The sequence below is a fragment of the Carcharodon carcharias genome, chromosome 19 (assembly GCF_017639515.1).
Source record: "Carcharodon carcharias isolate sCarCar2 chromosome 19, sCarCar2.pri, whole genome shotgun sequence".
NCBI classification, from domain to species: Eukaryota; Metazoa; Chordata; class Chondrichthyes; order Lamniformes; family Lamnidae; genus Carcharodon; species Carcharodon carcharias.
In genome coordinates, this window is record NC_054485.1 from 26,276,351 (window position 1) to 26,296,869 (window position 20,519).

A 20,519-nucleotide genomic window follows, 5' to 3' on the forward strand; every position below is an offset into this window, starting at 1 on the left:
ACCTGGTGGAGGTCTTCAAAATGATTAAGGGCAATGGCCGGGTAATGTGTTGTTCGCATTGATCTGCGCAATGGTCATGAAAGGGCGCAAATGCAATTAAGGAGGAAGGGAAAAAGAGTTTTAAACAGAGGGTGGTTAGAATGTTTGAAGTCTCTGCCCCAAACATGTGTGGATGTAGGAGCCATAAGCTATTTAAGGGAATTAGATAGTTTCTTGAAAAAATGGTGGGTGCTAAAGGGTTTGGGGAGTGAGCAGGAGATGTGGATAAGGCTAGGTGACTCATGTGGAGAATAACACCAGCTTTGAGTTGTTGGGCTAGATGGCTTATTGCTACAAAAATTGAACAGTAGAATTTTAAGCCCTATTTGATTGAAGTTGTCAGTAAAACTGTAAACCAGTCACCAAGGAAGATGTTTGAAGCAGTCATTAGAGAAAAGATAGAAGGATGTGGTGAATAGATGATTCTAAAGATCTCTATAGAAAGGGATGGCTTTGTTTGAGACCTTTATTCTCTTCCTTGCTGATCTGCAGTACATCAGTCACACAGCACCTGACTTACTCACAACTGCGCACACTTGGAACTCAGCGTGACACAACAGGATTTCGCACAAGTTAGTTGTTAAAAAAAGAGCGGCTTAGAGCATAACAAGAAGTAGCTATTTATATTTTCCTTCACATAATGTAGTGTACTCCCAGGAAACATTGCACCACTAATATATATAACCCTTCTGATTCCACTCTTACATTTCCACTCCTTCCAACTCCAACCCACTTTGTATTCCCACTTCTTCTGCCTTGGTGATGGAAACTTCAGCCAACTGTACCCTTTGGTCTGGAATTCTCCTCCCAAATTCCTGCTCCATGCTGCATTCCACTCCATGGTGAAAAGCTTCTTTAAAACCGACCTTTCTGACCACTTCCTCAACTCCTTCCTTATCCATGCTCAGGTCTATAGAAGTAGCATGTTCCCCTATGAGAAGGTGTTATGTAAATGCAACATGTGGTTGAGTTAATTGTTTACTCCCCATCCCTCCCCCCACAGGTATTTCCTGCATTTATGGCAGAGCATCCAAGGAACTAGCCTGCACCTAGATCCTTGTCCATTTGAATCCAAGCACTATTAACAGAGTCCTACAACACAGGAGGCTATTTGGCCCATCATACTAGTGCCAGCTCTTTGAAAGAACACTCTAAGTAATCTTACTGCCCCTGCTTTCTCCCCAGAGTCCTGCAACTTTTTTTCCTTTCAAAGTATGCAACCAATTCCTTTTCTGAAAATGGCTATTGAATCTCTTCCACCACCTTTTCAGGTTGAGCATTTCAAATTCAGAGGCACACAAGCTAACATTTCAGGGATGGCTGGACATCCTACTCAAGCCATGTTGTATAGCTCAAATGAGAATTTTTATTTTACACAGCATGATCTGGAATGTATTGCCTGAAAGGGTGGTGGAGGTAGATTCAATAATAACTTCCAATGAGAAATTAGTTATATGTAATTTGCATTTATATAGCACCCATAAACGTAGTAAAATATCCAAAGTTGCTTCACAGGAGCATTACCAAACAATATTCGATGCTGAGCCCCATAAGGAGATATTAGGACAGGTGGCAAAAATTTAGGTCAAAGGTACAATTTTAAAAATCACCTTAAAGGAGGAGAGAGTGTTAGAAAGGCGGAGAGGATTGGGAAAGGAATTCCAGAGCTGAGGCCTGAGGTAGCACAGGCCCCAATAACACAGCAACTGAAATCAAAGAGACATAAGAAGCTAGAATTGGAAGAGCGCAGAGATCTTTCAAGGTTATGGGCTGGAGCAGATTACAAAGTTAGGTAAGGGCAGGGCCACAGGGGGATTTGAAAACAAAGACGAGAATTTTAAAATTGTGGCATTGCCGGATCAGGAGCTAATGAAGGTTCTGCGAGCGCAGAGGTGATGAGTCAATTGGGCCTGATACGAGTTAGGAGACGGGCAGCAGAGTTTTGGATGAGTTCAAGTTCATCCTTGTAAATCAATTCGATCATGGCTGATCTGTATCTTAACTCCATCTACGGACCTGGTTCCATTACCCTTAACACTCTTGCCTAACAAAATCCTATCAATCTCAGTTTTGAAATTTTCAATTGTACCCTTGCTTTTTGAGGGACTGAGTTCCAGATATCCGCTACTCTTTGAAGTAATATTTCCTGGCATCATCCCTGAACAGCCTAGCTTTAATTCTAAAGTTATGCCCCCTTCTTCCAGATTTCCCCCACCAGAGGAAATAGTTTCTCTCTATCTTGCCGATCAGCTTTAATTAACTTAAATCAGCCTGAAAACTCCCAGGATGGAGGAAAAACCCTTTGGCAATAATTACTGGGACTTTTCTAAAGCCCAGTTCCGTGTATTGTCAGTAGTCTCCCATCAGATCTTGACAGATGTTTTGCATTCATTAAAACACTTCGTTGCTTGTTGAATTGGCAATGATTGCACCTTAAACCAGGCTTTTGGCTTTAACTGCTGTTCCTGTCTCTCATGGGAGTGCTCAATGAAAACGTTACTTTTACACTCCTGAAGTAATTCTTTCCTGTCTGCTTTCACTATTAACAACTGGATTCTTTAGTGGAGACGTGTTCAGTAGTGTTACCGTAGTAACTGATCTTTAGAGTTGAAGCACTGTAATCCGTATCCAGCCAGGAGAGAGAAACACCAATTTGCACAGGGCGTATATCCCCCAGCACATTCAGTTTCCCATTTAATTGACATTCCGCACAAAAAAAATGTTGAATATTAAAGCAAAATAAAAGCCTTGCAATCATATATCATCTAATCACATCCCTCAGAGCCACTGCCAAGTGCTGCAAGTGTAATTAATTATTATGAATTGTTCTGGAGTACAGTAACAGCTGCTAAACAGACGAAATGCAGGCACTAATTCGCCCGCACAGCAAGATCCCACAAGCAACAACGAGATGAGCAAATTTCTGCGGATGCCGGAAATCTGAAATAAAAGCAGCAAAGGCTGGAAACACACAGTGGGGTCAGGCAGCATTTGTGCAGCAGGAAACAGAATTAACGGCCTCAAATTTCCAGTCCCACCTGCCACGGGAATCATCGTGGGCAGGACGGATAATTTGACGGACCAGAAAAAAAGTCCATTGACTTTGGGCGGGAACTTTTGGTCCCACGGCGGGCGGGAGCAGAAAATCCTGCCACACATTTCAGGCCCTGAATCAGAGCTGCAAAAAATGAGAGGTTTAATCATTTGTGAGCGGGGACAGAGCCAGGGTTAATGCGGGGTAAGGGAGAATCCAGTATGGGAGGAAGAATCAAAGGGGAGTGAGAAGCGGAGTGACTCAATGACAAAATGGAGGATCCAAAACAAAAGCAAAGTGGCTGGTGATAGGACAATAAACAAGTAAAAGGTTGGTTGTGAGATTTAAGTGATTGTAGCCCGCAACTGCTGAAAGAGAAAATGATCTATGAAGATCCGAACTTGATGGGGTTGTCAAGACAAGGCATTATTACTCCCTCCGCTGGCTTATATTGTATTATTTTGGTTGGTTGTCCACACTGGTTTTCCCTTCTGTTGTTTTGCTACTTCCACATCTTCCCATTGGGCAGGATTTTGAGTTCAGCATGCGGGCCCGGTCGGTGGGCCCTGGAGCAGCCAGGAAACAGGCCGCGATCAGCCCCCGACCGCGATTTCATGCTGGCTGGCCAATTAACGGTGGGCCAGAGTGAAAGGCGCGCTGAAATGCTCAGCGCTGCCGGGGTGGGGCCAGAAGGAGGGCGAGTGCTGAAGCGAGCACGGAGCGCACACAGAAAGCTCCCTGAAGACAGAGAGTTGCCTCACGTTAATGGGCCTTGACTGGCCTCTTAATCGTTGGCGGGCACGCTGCCAACTCTTGCAAATGCCCGCCGACCAAAATATCGCGCGATGACGTTGGGACGCTGGCACTATTTCACGCTCGATGGAGTCGAGCACATGCCTGCACACTGAGTGAAAATTTCTGCCCACTGCGTAACTTCTAAACCTCAAATCCCACTGCTCCTTATGGTTTAATTTCATTTGCAAATTTGACCTGGCCACTTCCCCAAGGACAGCAGCTGGGAGTTTACAAGCAGCTGCCGATCTATAGGAATTTCCCTTGGCAATTAGTCTCTAATAGACCTTAGAATGATCTGGCAATATTTGAATAGTAACATTAACGAGGTAGGGCAGGTCCATCTTTGCAGATAAACATAACCATGCTTCCAGACCTCAGACTACATGTGAGTAATGTCAGAGGAGATCATCTAGTCTTCCAGGTTCAAGGGAGTGCCTAGATCACATGTAAACAAAGAGATGCATTTGTACAGCACTTTCTACATCCACAGAATGTCCCAGAGCTTTATGATCATTGAGCCACTTTGAAGTGCAGTCATAGTTGTTATGTGGGTAAGTATGGCAGGCAATTTGTGCACAGCAAGATCCCACAAACAGCAGTAACTAGTTAATATGCATTGGCTATTGGATAAAGCTGTTTAGGATAACAGGAAAACCCTCGAGTAGCCTAACATTTTGCACTTGCCTGAGCAGGCAGCCAGAGCCTTGACTTAACGTCTCATCCAAAAGATGCTACCTCCTGACACCCTCAGTGCTGGAGTCCAATGGGAGCCTAAATTATGTGCTGAGGTGGGATTTGAACCCACAGCCTTCTGCCTGAGTGTGCTACCACTGAGTCAAAGTGACACATCGGTAGCTGCGGTCTTTCTTTAGTCGACAAACCTTGACTCCCGTGTAATTTGTTTTCTGCAGAAATGATAAGATGGTGACTTAAAGACTTTAAAACGCAGCACAAACTGCAGAGGGATGAGTAGGTGCTATCTTCAAAAAAACTCAGGCACCATTGGCATTAAGACTTTGCAAAGCAGTTGCACTTCAAGTTTTTTCAGTCTTAAAATGAATATGAGGTTAAATCTGGACTGAGTTTCAAGGCTTAGAAAAAGTTTTTTTTAAAAACAAAGAAGAACAGGAGTTACAGAGAATTGCAAATGCACAAAGCTAGTCAGTGAGAGCAAAATTCAGAGAACAGCTTATCCAATGGACGTATGACTAGGCGTGACTCATTCTGACGGTTAGGACATCTGTATCTCTGACCTGACGTTATGTACCAAAGAAATGGGCTTATCCAGTACCGTTTTAGTCAATGCAGGTGCAATGGTGTTGTGTGTTGATGTACTATCACATGCTTCACAGAATATGCAGCATAGATGAAGTCATTCAGCCTATTATGTCTATGCTGGCTCTTTGAAAGAGCTATTCAATATATCCCACTCCCCCGCACTTCCCTCATACCCATAACAGAACTAAATGGTTACACTTATCAGAAAAGGCTGAACAGGCCTGCAGCCCTTTTCTCTTGAAGAGAGATAACTGAGGGGTGACCGAATAAAGTTATTAAGATTATAAAGGTTTTTGATAGGGTAAATACAGAGATGTTTTCACTCATGAGGGAGACCAAAACTCGCGGCCATAAACATAAGATAATCACTCATAAATCCTATGAAGAATTCAGGAAAACTTCTTTATCCAGAGATGGTTAGAAAATAGAACTTGCTACTACAAGGAGTAGTTAAGGCAAATACCAGATGCATTTAAAAGGAAGATAGATAAGCATGAGAGAAACGGGAATTGAATGATATGCTGATCGGGTTAAATGAAGAGTGGTGGGAGGATGTTGTAGAGAGGTACAGCATAAATGCCAGTATGGAGCCACTGGGCTGAAGAGCCTGTCTATGGTGTAATTCTGTGTAAATCTATGTAACTTGAGGGGCTGAATGGTCCACTCCCCTAACCATGTTCAGCTTTTGGAACCAGTGCAGAGCCTCCTAGAGATATAGCTCAAACAGCACTACACTGGCATTAGGGGAAAGTTTGCGCTACAGCTGCACTAACTCTCACAACACACAGATAAGGAGGGGAGTAAAACCGCAAGTACCGCAAAGCTTAAAAGGAAAACAGAAACTGCCAGAAATACACAATAAGTCCATCAGCACCTGAACAGAGAGAAGGACAGCTTAATACTGTATAATACTTAATACTAGTGGAGCTTCTGATCAGAAACTTCTGCAGACTGAATCATGCTGGAGTACAAGGCCACAGGCACCCAGAGCTCACCCCAGTGCCCATCTCTACAGGTAAACTGGGATTGTGAGCATTGGCTGACTTTTCAACAGTAGAGGCAAACCCAATGCCACTGTCACCCAACATCTGCATTCACCAGTGGGAGCTATTCAGTCGCCACCTTACCAATATAGATCTTGTAATGGTGATAAGAAATGAAGACCTAGGTGTTATGATCCCCGTGGAGGCCAATAAACCAAACAAACCAAATTTAATAAACAACCAAGCCTAATTTGTCCAGGTCTTGCTGAATTTGGACATGGACTGCTTCAGTATCTGAGGAGTCGCGAAAGGTGCTGAACATTGTGCAATCATCAGCAAACATCCCCATTTCTGACCTTATGATGGAAGGAAGGTCTTGTGCACTGTATGGCCAGTTCTGGCCAATTTGTTCTTTTAAATAATAACTGAAGCAATAGCGATAACTTTATTTTTCCTTATCTATGCTCCCAGATCCAGCCTTGGCACTCACCTTTAATTAAACTGTGCCACAACCTCTTCTTCACAAGTCTGGTCAAGTGAGTCAGTTTTTGCTCCGAACAGGATCACATGGGTCCATTTCACACCCTTTCAGAGGCTAGACTAATGTCTTATCGGCTGTAAAATCCAGCAATAGCTGGTTCCCACCACCTCCCCACCCCACCCCACACACACACACCGCCAAACCTCAGACTAAAACATTGGGTGGTACAGGATGGTGAAGTCAGGGCAGGGTGAGAGGTAGGATTTCCATTGAGAGTCACTGCTTGTGATCTCAAACATCATGGAAAGCAGCAGCAGTGTCCAGCCCTGACTGAGCGCACCAGTCCAGGATCCGAGCCAGTCCCTTCCTGATCTCCTGCTTTAGACCTTTGATCTCCTGCTCTAGACCTTTGGGCATCTTTGAAGGTTCCAACCTCAGCCGCCAGCCCAGGAAGACATCCTGCATCAGAACAATGGCACCAGCCCGCACCCCCAGTCAGACTCCACGAACTGTGGATTCCTTCGTATCAGACCACTTTCCTTCTCCCAGCCTTTGGTGCTAAGGCCAATAATGGCCGTTGTTTCCTGGTTCAACCAAGATCTATTTCTGCCCACCATCTCTCCACCCACTCTCCTTCCGCTTGTATAACACAGCAGCCACTATTACATTTGATTGTCTCCAAAAGAAGTAGTTTATTTACTCGGGAATTATTACCTTGCTGGGTGCCCATTAATACTTTTTCATTTCTCAGTTTGTGGTAACCTTTTTTTCCAAAGCAAACAGTTTCAGGCAACTTTTGTTAGCTGCCAATATTTCACTAACACCATGCGTCCCCTCATATAAGCGCTCGTAGACATGTGGGGCTTGATTTTCAATTCGGGGTCTGGAAGCTGACACCTGGATAATTTCCCAGACCTATGTCACTCGCGTGGCCCATTCTTCAAATGTAAATGCTCTGAATGGGCCGGAGGCGAGCTTGGCACCCAATTAAGGGTGCCGAGCATTACCAGGACGTGAGAACTGCCTGCAGAGCACAAAGGGTAAAGGCAGGTGGCAGCCATGATGGGGAATGCCACTGCCTTACAGAAAAGAGGAGGCAGTACCATGGAGGCCCAGCAGACTCTCAACCACGCACAGAAGTGACCAAGTGGCCAAATAAGAGGTAACATGTACAATCCAGCTTAAGGCCCCAGGTGAAAAAAAATTTTCAGCTTACAAAAAGACCTTACACTTTTGCCCACAGTTAAACTGACAGCTGTGCACTAACATGCATAAGACTGTTCAGGTTCACGGATTTCCAAATTGCCCCAGCTCAAGGAGATTAACATCCATTAATTGGAGGTAAGCGGGTTCCAATTCCTCTTCCCAACCTCACCAGCAATTGAAAATCAATCTGTGGTTTTTCTCCTTAGATGTTTGCTACTGACTACCAGGAATTGAACACATGGAGAAGTTTCATTTAAAAATGAAAAGTGCTTCCCTTCAGGCTCAAGGACTAGAAGGACCTAGGTTCAATTCCCAGTGCATGCCTAGAAATTTGGCATTGTGAGGGCTGACATGTGGTGGTGTCAGGCTTGAGGAAGACAAGACAGGAACAAAATATAGATACAGCGCTAGGCCATTCAGCCGTTTGAGCCTGCTCTGTCATTCAGTGAGATCATGACTGAATGGTATCTTAACTCCATCCACTCTTCAATTCTCTTGGCTAGCAAAAATCTATCAATAACAGACAGTTAATTAATTAATTGTTATTAAATTAGCTAGCATCTATTGGTTTTTGTGGGACAGAGTTCCATACCATACTTTGCATGAATTAGAATTAAGTGGAATATACAGCACAGAAACAACCAGGCCAAGCCAGCATTTATGCTCCACTTGAGCCTCATCCCATCCTTCCTTATCTAACTCTATCAGTATTATACTCTAATCCCTTCTCCCTCATGTGCCTATTTAGCCTCCCTTTAAATGCATCTGTACTACTTGTCTCAACTATTCCTTATGGTGGCGAATTCCACATTCTGACCACTCTCTGGGTAAAGATGTTCCTTCTGAATTCCCTATTTGATTTCTTTGTGATTATCTTATATTGATGGCCTCTAGTTTTGCCCTTCCCCACAAGTGGAAACACTGTCTCTATCTACTTTATCAAAATATTTTCTATGTTTGAAAATCTCAATTAGGTCATCCCTTAGCCTTCTCTTTGAGAGAAAAGGGACCCAGGCTGTTTACCCTTTTGTGATAGATATGACCTATCAATGTTGGTATCATGCCTGAAGATCTTTTCTTTGCACCTTCTCCAGTGTCTCTGTACCTTTATTTATAATACAGCGATTAGAAACGTACACAGTATTCCAAATGTGGTCTAACCAAGGCTCGATTGAAGTTTAGTATAACTTCGGTACTTTTAAATTTTGCCCCTCTAGGAATAAAATCCAATGCTTGGTTTTTTTTTTTAAATGCCCTTATTAACCTGTGGTACCTTCTTGTAATTTGTTTCAGTCCTCCTCAGTATTGACTCGACCCACCCACCCAATTTTGGAGTCATCCACAAATTTGGAATTTGCATTTTGATTCCACAGTCTATTGTAACATAAACAGTCGTCCCAAAACTGACCTTTGTCGGATCCCACTTAATACCTTCTGCCATCTGCCAATCTGAATAGCGACCCTTTACCCTGACTCTTTGCTTTCTGTATTCAGCCAGCTAGCTCTCCATTCTGCTACTGGTTCCCTGGATTTCACATGTTGTGATCTTATTCATTAGTTTATTATATGACACCTTATCGAAGGCCTTTTGGAACTCGAGATATCTTACATCCACTACATTAGTCTTATCAGCTGTCTTTGTTGCCTCTTTCTAGAAATTCAGTGAGATTGGTAAACAAAACTTTCCCTTTTAAAATCCATGCTGACTATTAATTATATATTTGATTTCTAGATTTTTTTCTGTTCCCTCCTTTTTTGGGGATTCCCTATCTTTCCTAACACCAGTGTTAAGCTCTCTGGTCTATTGTTCCTGGATATGTTCTATTGCCTTTCTTAAGTATAAATGCTCAATCAAATCACCCCCTTAACCTTCTATATTCCAGGATATAAATCTAGTTTATGTAATCTTTCCTCATTATCTAAATATTGGAGCCTTGTAAAATTCTAGTGAGTCTGCATCGCACTTCTTCTAAGGCCACTATATCATTTCTAAAGATGCAGCTATACATTATACTCTAGATGTGATCTAACTAGAGCTTTGTGTCATTGTAGCAAAACTTCATCCCCTATTTGTTCAGGAGCTTGTCCCTCTTCAATGCAACAGTCTCAAATTAGCTCACAGTTCAACAGTTAGCTTGATATGAACATGTATACAATCTGTAAAAAAAAACCCTGTAACAGTGCCTTACTTGTCACAGCTGTTATCCTTTGGGCTGATGTCACAGTAACCACCAATCACTTGAGTCACAGGTCATACCTCTTGAACCTCACAACTTGTGCTGAGTTAGCCCAAATGAGAACTGCAAGAAAGGAAGAGATTTTTAACATAAATAAATGGCTTTTCTATCATATAAAAAAGCAAGTCAGCAACAAGGCAGCATTATGATGCAGCTAGCTGGAACATCCATCTTACACAACAATGTTGGCTTTGCGCCTACAATTTTTGTTTTACACAGAACTATAGAATTTGAAGCATGAGAGTCCATAATTTGACCCCCTTTACCACTGTCCCAATTTTTTTTGTTCCAGTTGCTAGAAACAATGTCCAGGAGGCTAATCATTAATCCCAGGTGACCCCAAGGCAACACCAGAAGATTGACAACCATACTCCCATTTTAAGGTACCAAAGGATTTGTGGAGGGAAGAACAATTTTGAGTTGCTGGGTGGCCCTATGTTTGAAGTTCTTTTTCTTATCAACCTACTCAACCTACACAGGTGTCAACCATAGCTCACTGACAGCAAGCTCACCTCTGAACCAGAAGATCATAGGTCAAGTCCCACTTCAGAGATTGGAACACAAAAAAGTCACTGACACTCCCACTTCCAGCACTGAGAGAGTGCTACATTGTCAAGGTGCTTTTCTGAGATGTTAAACCAAGACCCTTTCATCCCTCTTGGGTGAATGTGAAAGATTCTATGTAACTTTTCAATGGGAATTCTGCTGGTGTCCTGGGCATTATTTATTGCTCAACCAACAGCACTAAAGACATATAATCACACTGCTGTTTGTGGCCCTTGTTGAATGCAAATTAGCTGCTGCATTTCCTACATTGCAACAATACCTACACCTCAAAAGTATTGCATTCAATGTAGAAGATTTTGGGACATCCTGAGGTCATCTATGAAGTTATATAAATGCAAGTATTTCTTTCTTTTACCCACTCCCTCAGCCTCCAGCAGCTCCTGACTATAGATCGAGTACAAAATTCAGAAATGGAACTTTTCTCAGGGGTTAAATGCTTCGAACACCCAGAGGGCATCTTCTTAATACAGAAATTTAGCATGTGTTCAAGTTATTGAGAAGGCATGGCCTAAAACAGCAATCTAACTGTTCACATCACCAAATATTAGCTTGCGCAACGCACTTGTGTACTTTGGCATAATTCCCTGCTTCCTGTCCTTTGATTCCTCAATTCTGCTTCAACCCTTTTCCCTGCGCCTATTGAAGATTAAATTGAAATGACAGAACAAGTGCAGTAAACCCTCTCTACGGTGCAATCTGTGGAGCCACACAAACAGCAGGTTCCACTGTCACACATTGTGCAATGCAGAGTTTATAGGCAGAGCTATAATAAATACCGAGTAATGGAATAACAAGCAAAACTGAAAATACACTGCATTGGAAAAGAGTAAAGATAACATTTCTGACAAATATTCTCTCCTGAAACTATTCAGCTGTTTTTGCATTTTACAGGTTCTAACACTCCTGCTGGCAATCTTCGGCATGTGCCATTTTCTAAGATACTGCTGCATATTGGGACTGCTGCAGGGTGCATTTGCACTCTCACTTTCGCAACAGTCCAACCTTTTCATTGATTCTACTATACCATGACTCAGTTGATAGCATGTTTGCCTGAGCCAGAAGGTTGTGGGCTTGAGTCCCATTATAGAGACTACTCACAAAGTCTAGGTTGCCAATGCCAGTACAGTACCACAGGAGTGCTGCACTATCACCAGTTTTGTCTTTTAAATGGGACATTAAACAGAGGCCACTGCTGTCCTCTCTGGTGGATGTAAAAGATCCTCTGGCACTACAGTTCTTCAGGTTTCCTGGACAATATTAATTCCTCAATCAGCATCACTAAAAACAAATGATCTGGCCATTATCACATTGTTGTTTGTGGGACCTTGTTGCGCAGAAATTGGCTGCCGTGATTCCTACACTGAGGTGACTACACTTCAGAAGTATAGCTGCAAATCACTTTGACACATCCTGAGGTTGTGAAAGACACTAAATAAGCTCAAGCGCTTTCATTCTTTCTTCCTCCAGCCAATGCTCTCCTGAATGTCCTTGCTTCTTCTAATCTACGAGTGCCACATCCTACATATCCCTTCCTCCTCCCTGCAACCTTATGGAATCGAAATTCTTAACAGTCCAACTCCTCAGTCTTCCACTCCTCCATCATTCTACAGCCATTCACACCCCAAACCCTTACATCAGATGTAGATTTCTTTCACCTTCTCTCTGACTCATTCCAATCTTGCTGGTAACTATTAGACCTTCATCTACGATTTGCAATTAAAAGATGATAAGCGGGTCAAGCTATTATAATTAATAGCTAAGGATTAATTCTAAAAAACATCTATTTTCAGGGAATAGTCAAGTTTTGTCACTGTCAATGAGGAAATAACTTGCATAGAACCAACAGCTTCAATCCATGAAACCCATCACCAAAACACTTAAGATATAGAATGACTACAGAATGCCCAGCATTCAGTCTAACTGGTCCATACAAGCCTCCGTCCACCCTATTTCATCTCACCCTATCAACATACCCTGTTCCTTTCTCCCTCGTGTACTTATTTAATTTTCCCTTAATTAAACGCATCTATGCTATTTACCTCAACAAGATCTTATAGCAGTCCACATTCTCACCACTCTCTCTGGGTAAAGGAGTTTCTCCTGAATTCTCTATTGGATTGAATGTTTTAGACTCCCCCACAAGTGGGAACATCATCTCTGCGTCCACCCTAACAAAACCCTTCACAATTTTAAAGACTTCAATTTGATCACCCCTTCGCCTTCTCTTCTCTAGAAAAAAGTTGGGAGTTTTGATTTTGGCGTGTCTCACTGATATCTGCGGGGACAGGTAAAGGCAGCAGGATAGAGAGATGGCCTTAATGCAGTAACCTCGTAAATAAGTTCCTTTGCTAAAATATAAACGTTCTCCCCAAGCAACGCTGCCGCTCTGTTCAAAAACTTCCTTCTGCATTAATTGTTCACCTGGACCCATATGGAACATCATCCCAAAGCGTTCAATAGTTTGGTTGTTTTTTTTAAAATTTGTTTGAAATTTATGGCTCTGGGATTAGCAAGTCCACGCTGTCAATTTAAATAAATACAAAAGTGGTTCAGAGGGGTTCAATTAGTCCATGTTCTGACCTGAATGTCCTTGATTTTCAAACTGGTCGGGCCTTAAGGGAATCTGTGATCTCTGGGGAACGCAAAGTCACAGATTGCTGTCTGTTCATTACATTTCTATATTTGCTGACTGTTATTTCTGTCACATTTTACTAATAGAAGTTTTCTGCAATGAAACCACTATCTTCCTTTGAGTAGCTCAAATTGTGTTTTTTGGAAATTGGGGCAGGGGGAATTCTCAAGAATGTGTCAATATTTACATGAGGGACTCTAGAAGCGTGCAAAAACTTGGGAGGATCCCAGGGAATGTGCCAATATTTACAGAGGACCCGAAGAGAAAAGTTTGAAAAACACTCCTTCACAGAGCAGGCAATAGGAATGTGACTAAATGTCGAATAGCAGGGGCATACTTCGAGAAGGTCTTTGGAAGAAGGGAAGTGAGATGGCATGACAAAGAGATATGGCAAGAGTTCCAGAGTGGGAAACACTAGTGGCTGGATATTATCGCTAACAGTGAAGTGGAGAGTAGGGAGGGGGAGGCATGAATAATTGAACAGAGCCAGAGAAACAAGTGGTGCTGGAGCTTAAGGTTGAAGGAGAAGTATTGAGGCAGAGTTGAAGGAATTTAAAGACAGGTGCAAGTATTTTCTATTGACACTCTATGAGACAAGGAGCCAGTGGAGGTGAATGAGGGTCAAAGCTTGGATCCTTTGGATAAATTGAAGTCCCTGCTAGAAGCTTTCACAGCCTGAGGAGGCGAAGGTGATACTGGAGTAGAATTTACTTGAGGCCCAGATTCAACAACTTAGCTAGATTTCTTTCAGTAAATAACATTTTGTGATGAGTAAATCGAGATGAGGCAGTAAGTTTTGCAAGCTTGGGAGAAACAGGTGACTTTAGACCTATGAGACAGCATTTAATGGAGGCGATGGGGTCTCACACACTGGCTGGAGAGCCAGCAAGAGCTCCGCATCATCTCTTTTCGGGAAGACCTGGCAATCAGGCCTTCCCTGCAATCAAGGACCCTGTCAAGAGCTACCTGCCAATCAGAGGTAGGCAGCTCTTCATTGATAGGCAGCATCACTGGGGAGGCGGTGGCTGCTGCCAGTTATGCACCCACCCAAGGCCTCAGATTGTCATGGACCCAGGCACAGGTCGTTAAGTGGAGATCATGGGGCAGGGGTCTTGGCAGCAAGGACAAGGGGTGGCTCTCAGCAAGCGCCCCCCTTTCTGGTGCCCAGGTCCCTCAATCAGGCACTGAGTGCCTTTGGGAGCCCACAAGCAACACAAGAATCCTGTTTCAGACACCATGAAGTAGTCTTGAGTGTATTAACAGCAAATCTTTATTAACAGTTCATAACTATATACATATATACAGTAGAGAGTTCAGGTATGGAGCTGATTCCATCCTAGGTCTTTCACATCTCTGTCCATCTCTAGACTGACCTTGACTCTGGGTCAAGTGCCTTCTTACATCACTGTGTGGGTGATACTGTACTCAATCCCACATTAACCCTGTATGTACCAAACCTTCATACTACACCTCCCCCAAATCTTTAACCCATGGATATAGAGTTACTTTGGTCTACTTCAAGTCTTACATTGTTATAAATCTTGTGCATTTACCTTATTGTTACAACCTTAAAGCTATTCCAACATTATTGCTATTACAGTAATAACATCAACAACATTCTCACTACCCCAACTCTCCCCTTCAAGTCATTGAAATTAAGGATTCAGAAGGTTGGAAGCTTTATAACCCTTCCACATCTCATTCACCGTCCTGTCGGGAGGGTGGTAGGCTCTGGTTCTTGTTGCTGACTTGGAGGTTGGACTGGCATTTGGGTATGCTTTCAACCATTTCTTCCATTGCTTGATGTTAAATCATACCTGGTTGGTCTGGCGGGTTTGGCAGTACGTTGTTGTTACTCTTGATCGTTTCTCGAGGGGTTGATGAAAATGGTATTCATCTGCTTGGCAGCGCCTTTCCTTGTTTTTCCGTTTGGGCCATCGGGAAGGTCCCTGAAGCTGAGGTAGGGCGTTCCTGTGGCAAGAAGGAAATTGAGTAGCATGCTCATCTCTGTTTTTTGTTGTTGATGATGCGAGACTGCTACAAGGTTCCAGCATCCCTTGTGGTTCTGGCACGCTGGCTGAAGATGCCGTGTGTGCACAGTGATTGGTATGTCTAGCAACTGTACCACCATTGTGGTTGGAAGTAGAGGCTCCTCAGACTGTTGATCCTTCTCTGGTACCACTTCCACCGGAGGTGCTATGGTAATTTTATGTGCAGTAGTTTGGACTTGCCATTGGGAACTTTCCAGGATCTGGAATGATAATGATAATGGACAAAACTGCTCTGCAAAAAGAGAAGAGATCACAGGTGAAATCAGAGACTGAATACACTTTAGTCTTTTGAGGACTCAGGATCATGCTGTTCTGGCTGGATAACGACAAAGGTAGTCTTGACATCTTCTGCCGTCTGGAGGAAATCTCGGGCTACGCAGGCATCCCTGCTCAGAAGAGAGAAAGGCTGACTCCAGACAAAATACATCACTCAAAGATCCGTTTGTTGCCATTTCTCAGTGGTTCAAGGATCATGCCGACGACTGGGAGTCAGACACCCCCTTCTCCATAAAGTGGAGTGTCTGTAATTCGAATCCAAAGGCCTTGGAGCCATGGTTCATCATCTGACATGGCTGTCACACTGGCACCTTAATCTAATTTAAAATTGGTTAGATGACCATTTACCAGGATGTCAGAATTCCAAAATGATGAGCCGCATTCACTGATGTCACCCAAGGACCATAGATGTGTGTCTTCAGGGTTTTTGGTCTCAACCACGTGGATTACCTTTGCAATGTCTGTGTGGTCCTGGGGTTTTGCACAGTTTACCAAAGTCTCCCTGCCTGTTGCAGTGGAAACATTGGGCCGGACTCACAGGGCACTGATCTCTCCTGTGAGGTGCTTCACACTGCAGCGCTGGCAAGGTCGCTCTGCTGGGCAGTTCATAAGTAGTTTTCCTTGACTTAGAGAGTCCCTGCATTTCTGTGACCTGACATGGTGGACTGAGAGTCGGTTTCTCTCCCCTTATGATTGTCTTGTGTTGTTCACATAGACAGCCTAACTAGCTATTGCCTTGTCCAGGGTAAGAACTTCTTTAGCTTGTAGGAGGTCAGAGAGTGAATCATCTGCAACAACCGCCATGATTCTGCCTGGGAGGAGCTCAGGCTTTAAAGTGCCATATTCGCATCCATCTGCCAGCCAGTAGAGGTAAGTTATGAAGGAATCGACAGGTTGCCCAGGCAGTTGGACTCTCTTATTAAATTTGGCTCCCTCCAATATTTTATTGGATCTCAGGCGGAAATGAACTGCAAAGGATTTTTAAACATTATTAAATTTGGCAAATGACTCATTCATAGCTTGTTGTGCAATGACGGTGGCATATTGGTAATGTCACTGGACTAGTAATCCAGAGATCCAGGTTAATGGTCTGGGGACATGGGTTCAAATCCCTACATAGCAGCTGGTGGAATTTGAATTCAGTTAATAAACCTGGAATATAAAGCTAGTCTCAGTAATGGTAACCATTAAACTATCATCAACTGTTGCAAAAACCTCACCTGGTTCACTAACGTCCTTCAGGACTCCAGACCCACAGCAGTGTGGTTGACTCTCAACTGCCCTTTTAAATGACCTAGCAAGGGCAATTAGGAATGGGCAACAAATGTTGGCCTTGCCAGTGGCACCCACATTCCATGAAAGAATAAAGGGAAAAAAATCAACCCAATCGAGTAAAGAAGTGTATTCACTTGATCTTCTTTTGATTTTTTCATTTAGACAGAATTGTGATCAATTTGAAGATCTTCAAAAGTGTGAGTGCAGCTTTGAGAGATTACAATCTTCTAAGATGGTGTCGCTATTCACCACCGAACGATGAATCCTCCTGTGCTTGTCAGTTTTCAGCGGGCTTTCCAAAATGGCGGCAGCCCAATGAAGACTCCACAATGGCCATGTGGATCAGCTGGCTGCCAAGTTAATTTAATCAGCAGTATGGTGTTGCATGTCAGGACACATGGCAAAGAACTGCAGAAAATCAGATGGTCATGAGGTACCCAAAGCAGACAAAATTAATTATTAATTTAATTTATTTTTCTTTGCCAAACATGGGAGCCATGCATTTGAACTTAGAGTCAGAGATCGGGATTAGTGACAAGTTTGTTTTAAATGGCGCTTCTGACTGAATTAATGAAAAGGGGTTTCTCAGGACTGGCAGGCCTGGAATTTTTAAAAAATTATCTCACCCTTGCTGAAGCTGGACTTCCAAGTGAGATTCAATGGAGTCTTATGCTGGAGTAAAACTTCTACCTTTTGCTTCCAGGCTCTTGTCTCTCTGGAGCTTTTTATTTCTGGGTGAATTTTCTCTACATCTGTAGCTTCAGTTGGGAGTTTGCTTCAGTTCAGGATCCACTGAAGGTGTCTTTTTTTTGCATTCTTGTGAGCATAAGGGTTTTTGATCCCACCGTTGCCACCATGAAAAATCCTGGTTTGGACACCATGAAATAGGTTTCATAATCTTGAGTATATTAACAACAAGTCTTTGTTAACAACTCATAACTATATACATATATACAGTAGAGGGTACAGATATGGAGCTGACTCCATCCTAGGTCTTTTCACATCTCTGTCCCTCTCTAGATTGATCCTAGTTCTGGGTCACGTGCCTTCTTACATCGCTGTATGCGTGGCCCTGTACTTAGTCGCATGTTTCCCTGTATGTACCAGACCCTATTCCTCCAACCCTGACAGAGTTTACATTTTGAACTTCCGTTGTGGGCTGATTGATAGAGGTTGACTGCTCTACTATCGTTGTAACACGCAGCACCAGGATGACGAAGGCAAACCATATGGATCTTGGACCTTTTGTAGCCAGTAAATTCAATGTTCCTCATAGAGACAGACAAATGTCAGTCCCATCTCCTGGCATATAGCTTCCCAAATGGTGTATTAGAGGCAATATATTGAATGCGATGCAAGAGGCAGGGCAGTCAACATGTCCTTTTTGGGGAAGTAAAGATACAGCTCCCTTGACAAATTCAATCCCCAAATCCCCAAAGGCCCCTGAGTTGCGCAACAGGGCTTAGATAGCCCTAGAAACATGTGTCACACAGTGTATTGAAACAGAATTTTAATCATATATCAAAGAGAAATAGAATCTGTAACAAATAGCATGGATGCATTTAAGGAGAAGCTATGTAAACACGTTAGGGAGAAAAGAATAGAAGTATACGCTAACATGGTTAGACAACGTAGGGATGGAGGTTCGTGTAGAGCATAACACCAGCATGGGTCAATTGGGTGTCTTTCTGTGCCTGAGTGGTGTAACTGAGAACTCATTGTAATGCTTCTTTTCTGCAACAAAGAAAACTAGATGATTGTACGAATATTTTCTTAGTAACATTTATCATGAGATTCACAAATAAAGAGGTTGAAACATATTCTGCAGTGCTGTTGCCAATAACAAGACTTACATTAAAACCTTCAGCCTGACGGGAGAACTAGCAACTTTCAACAGCAAAGTGGTGGAGTGATTGATGAGAGCTTAATAACGCAACTTTTTGTAAGGGCAATAAAAGCAGTGCTGTCTCTTTAAATTATTTATTTGCTTAATCTTCCACAGTGTTTCTTGATGTGTTGCATTCTTACAGAGTGAATTTTGTCTCTCTCCCTCCCTCTCCCTTTCCAAAAAGGGAGACTGACAAATCTTGTGATGACACAGGTGACCGGATCCCTGTTATGTCTTTCAGTCTCTGTCTCCACCCATCCCTCACTCCCAGTCTCCGCCCATCCCTCATTCCCTATCTCCGCCCATCCCTCACACCCTGTCTCTGCCCATTCCTCACTCCCTGTCTCCGCCCATCCCTCACTCCCTGTCTCCGCCCATCCCTCACTCCCTGTCTCCGCCCGTCCCTCGCTCCCTGTCTCCGCCCGTCCCTCGCTCCCTGTCTCCGCCCGTCCCTCGCTCCCTGTCTCCGCCCGTCCCTCGCTCCCTGTCTCCGCCCGTCCCTCGCTCCCTGTCTCCGCCCGTCCCTCGCTCCCCGTCTCCGCCCGACCCTCGCTCTCCGTCTCCGCCCGACCCTCGCTCTCCGTCTCCGCCCGACCCTCGCTCTCCGTCTCCGCCCGACCCTCGCTCTCCGTCTCCGCCCGTCCCTCGCTCTCCGTCTCCGCCCGTCCCTCGCTCTCCGTCTCCGCCCGACCCTCGCTCTCCGTCTCCGCCCGACCCTCGCTCTCCGTCTCCGCCCGACCCTCGCTCTCCGTCTCCGCCCGTCCCTCGCTCTCCGTCTCCGCCCGCCCCTCACTCTCTGTCTCTGCCTGTCCCTCGCTCTCCGTCTCCGCCCGTCCCTCGCTCTCCGTCTCCGCCCGACCCTCGCTCTCCGTCTCCGCCCGCCCCTCACTCTCCGTCTCCGCCCGCCCCTCACTCTCCGTCTCCGCCCGCCCCTCACTCTCTGTCTCTGCCTGTCCCTCGCCACTCAGGTCCTTTGAAAAGGGTGACTGGTGAAGCTTGGAGCTAACACCCGTGAGAGGTGGTGACTGAGCTGTGACTTTATAATGAGATTGTAAATTGTATGGAAAAGGTAAATGAAGAAACTCTTCACACAAGCGGAGCAATTTTAACTTATATCACCGGGTGGAGGTGATAGCAGATATTTTTTATTACCATTCCATCACAGCCCCAACCTCACCCCACCACCTTCGTTTAAGGTGTAAAATGGAGTACATTACTATTTTATTTCACTGTGATTAAGATTAAAATTATCTCCAAGGAGTGATTGTCAGCTGGAAGAGAATGGAGGCAAATACTCTGGAAACATTTACAAAACAGTTAAGAGATGGATAAGTTAGTGGGAGCTTGCTGTGTGCAAATTTCCTACATTACAACAGTGGCTAAAAAGTGCTTCATTGTCTGTGAAACACTTTGGGACATCTTGTGGTCATAAAGGTCAATATGTAAATGCAAGTCCTTCTTTCCAAAGGTGGTCACCTGCTGTTCTCACAACCATTTCCCCAAAGGTCTGCCCAGCCTGTCCACATTCTGATGCGCATTCTAGTCTCCCTGTTTCAGTTGCTGACTGAGCTGCTGCACGTTTACAGTATCCCCTGTTCCATTTCAGTGGAGAAAATGGCCTCATTTGACTTTTTCTAAGCCTACCACGTTGAAGAATGGTAACAGCAACATGCATTTATACAGTGCCATACACATGGTTAATCGCAAAGTTTCTACAAACTCTTCTGAATTTCAGCCATAATCAGTTCATCAGCAGAGGGCCACTCCAATCTCTCAC

General features: G+C 43.9%; 1 protein-coding gene across 1 annotated transcript in view; it reads right to left on the minus strand.

Annotated features, from left to right (window-relative positions):
• The window catches only part of LOC121291157 (transcription factor HIVEP3), a 370,482-nt gene that overhangs the window by 290,788 nt on the left and 59,175 nt on the right, over positions 1-20,519 (minus strand). Inside the window, exon 2 of the mRNA XM_041212244.1 lies at positions 10,006-10,116. The gene's annotated coding sequence lies outside the window, so the exon portion shown is untranslated. The remainder of the gene's footprint in view (positions 1-10,005; positions 10,117-20,519) is intronic.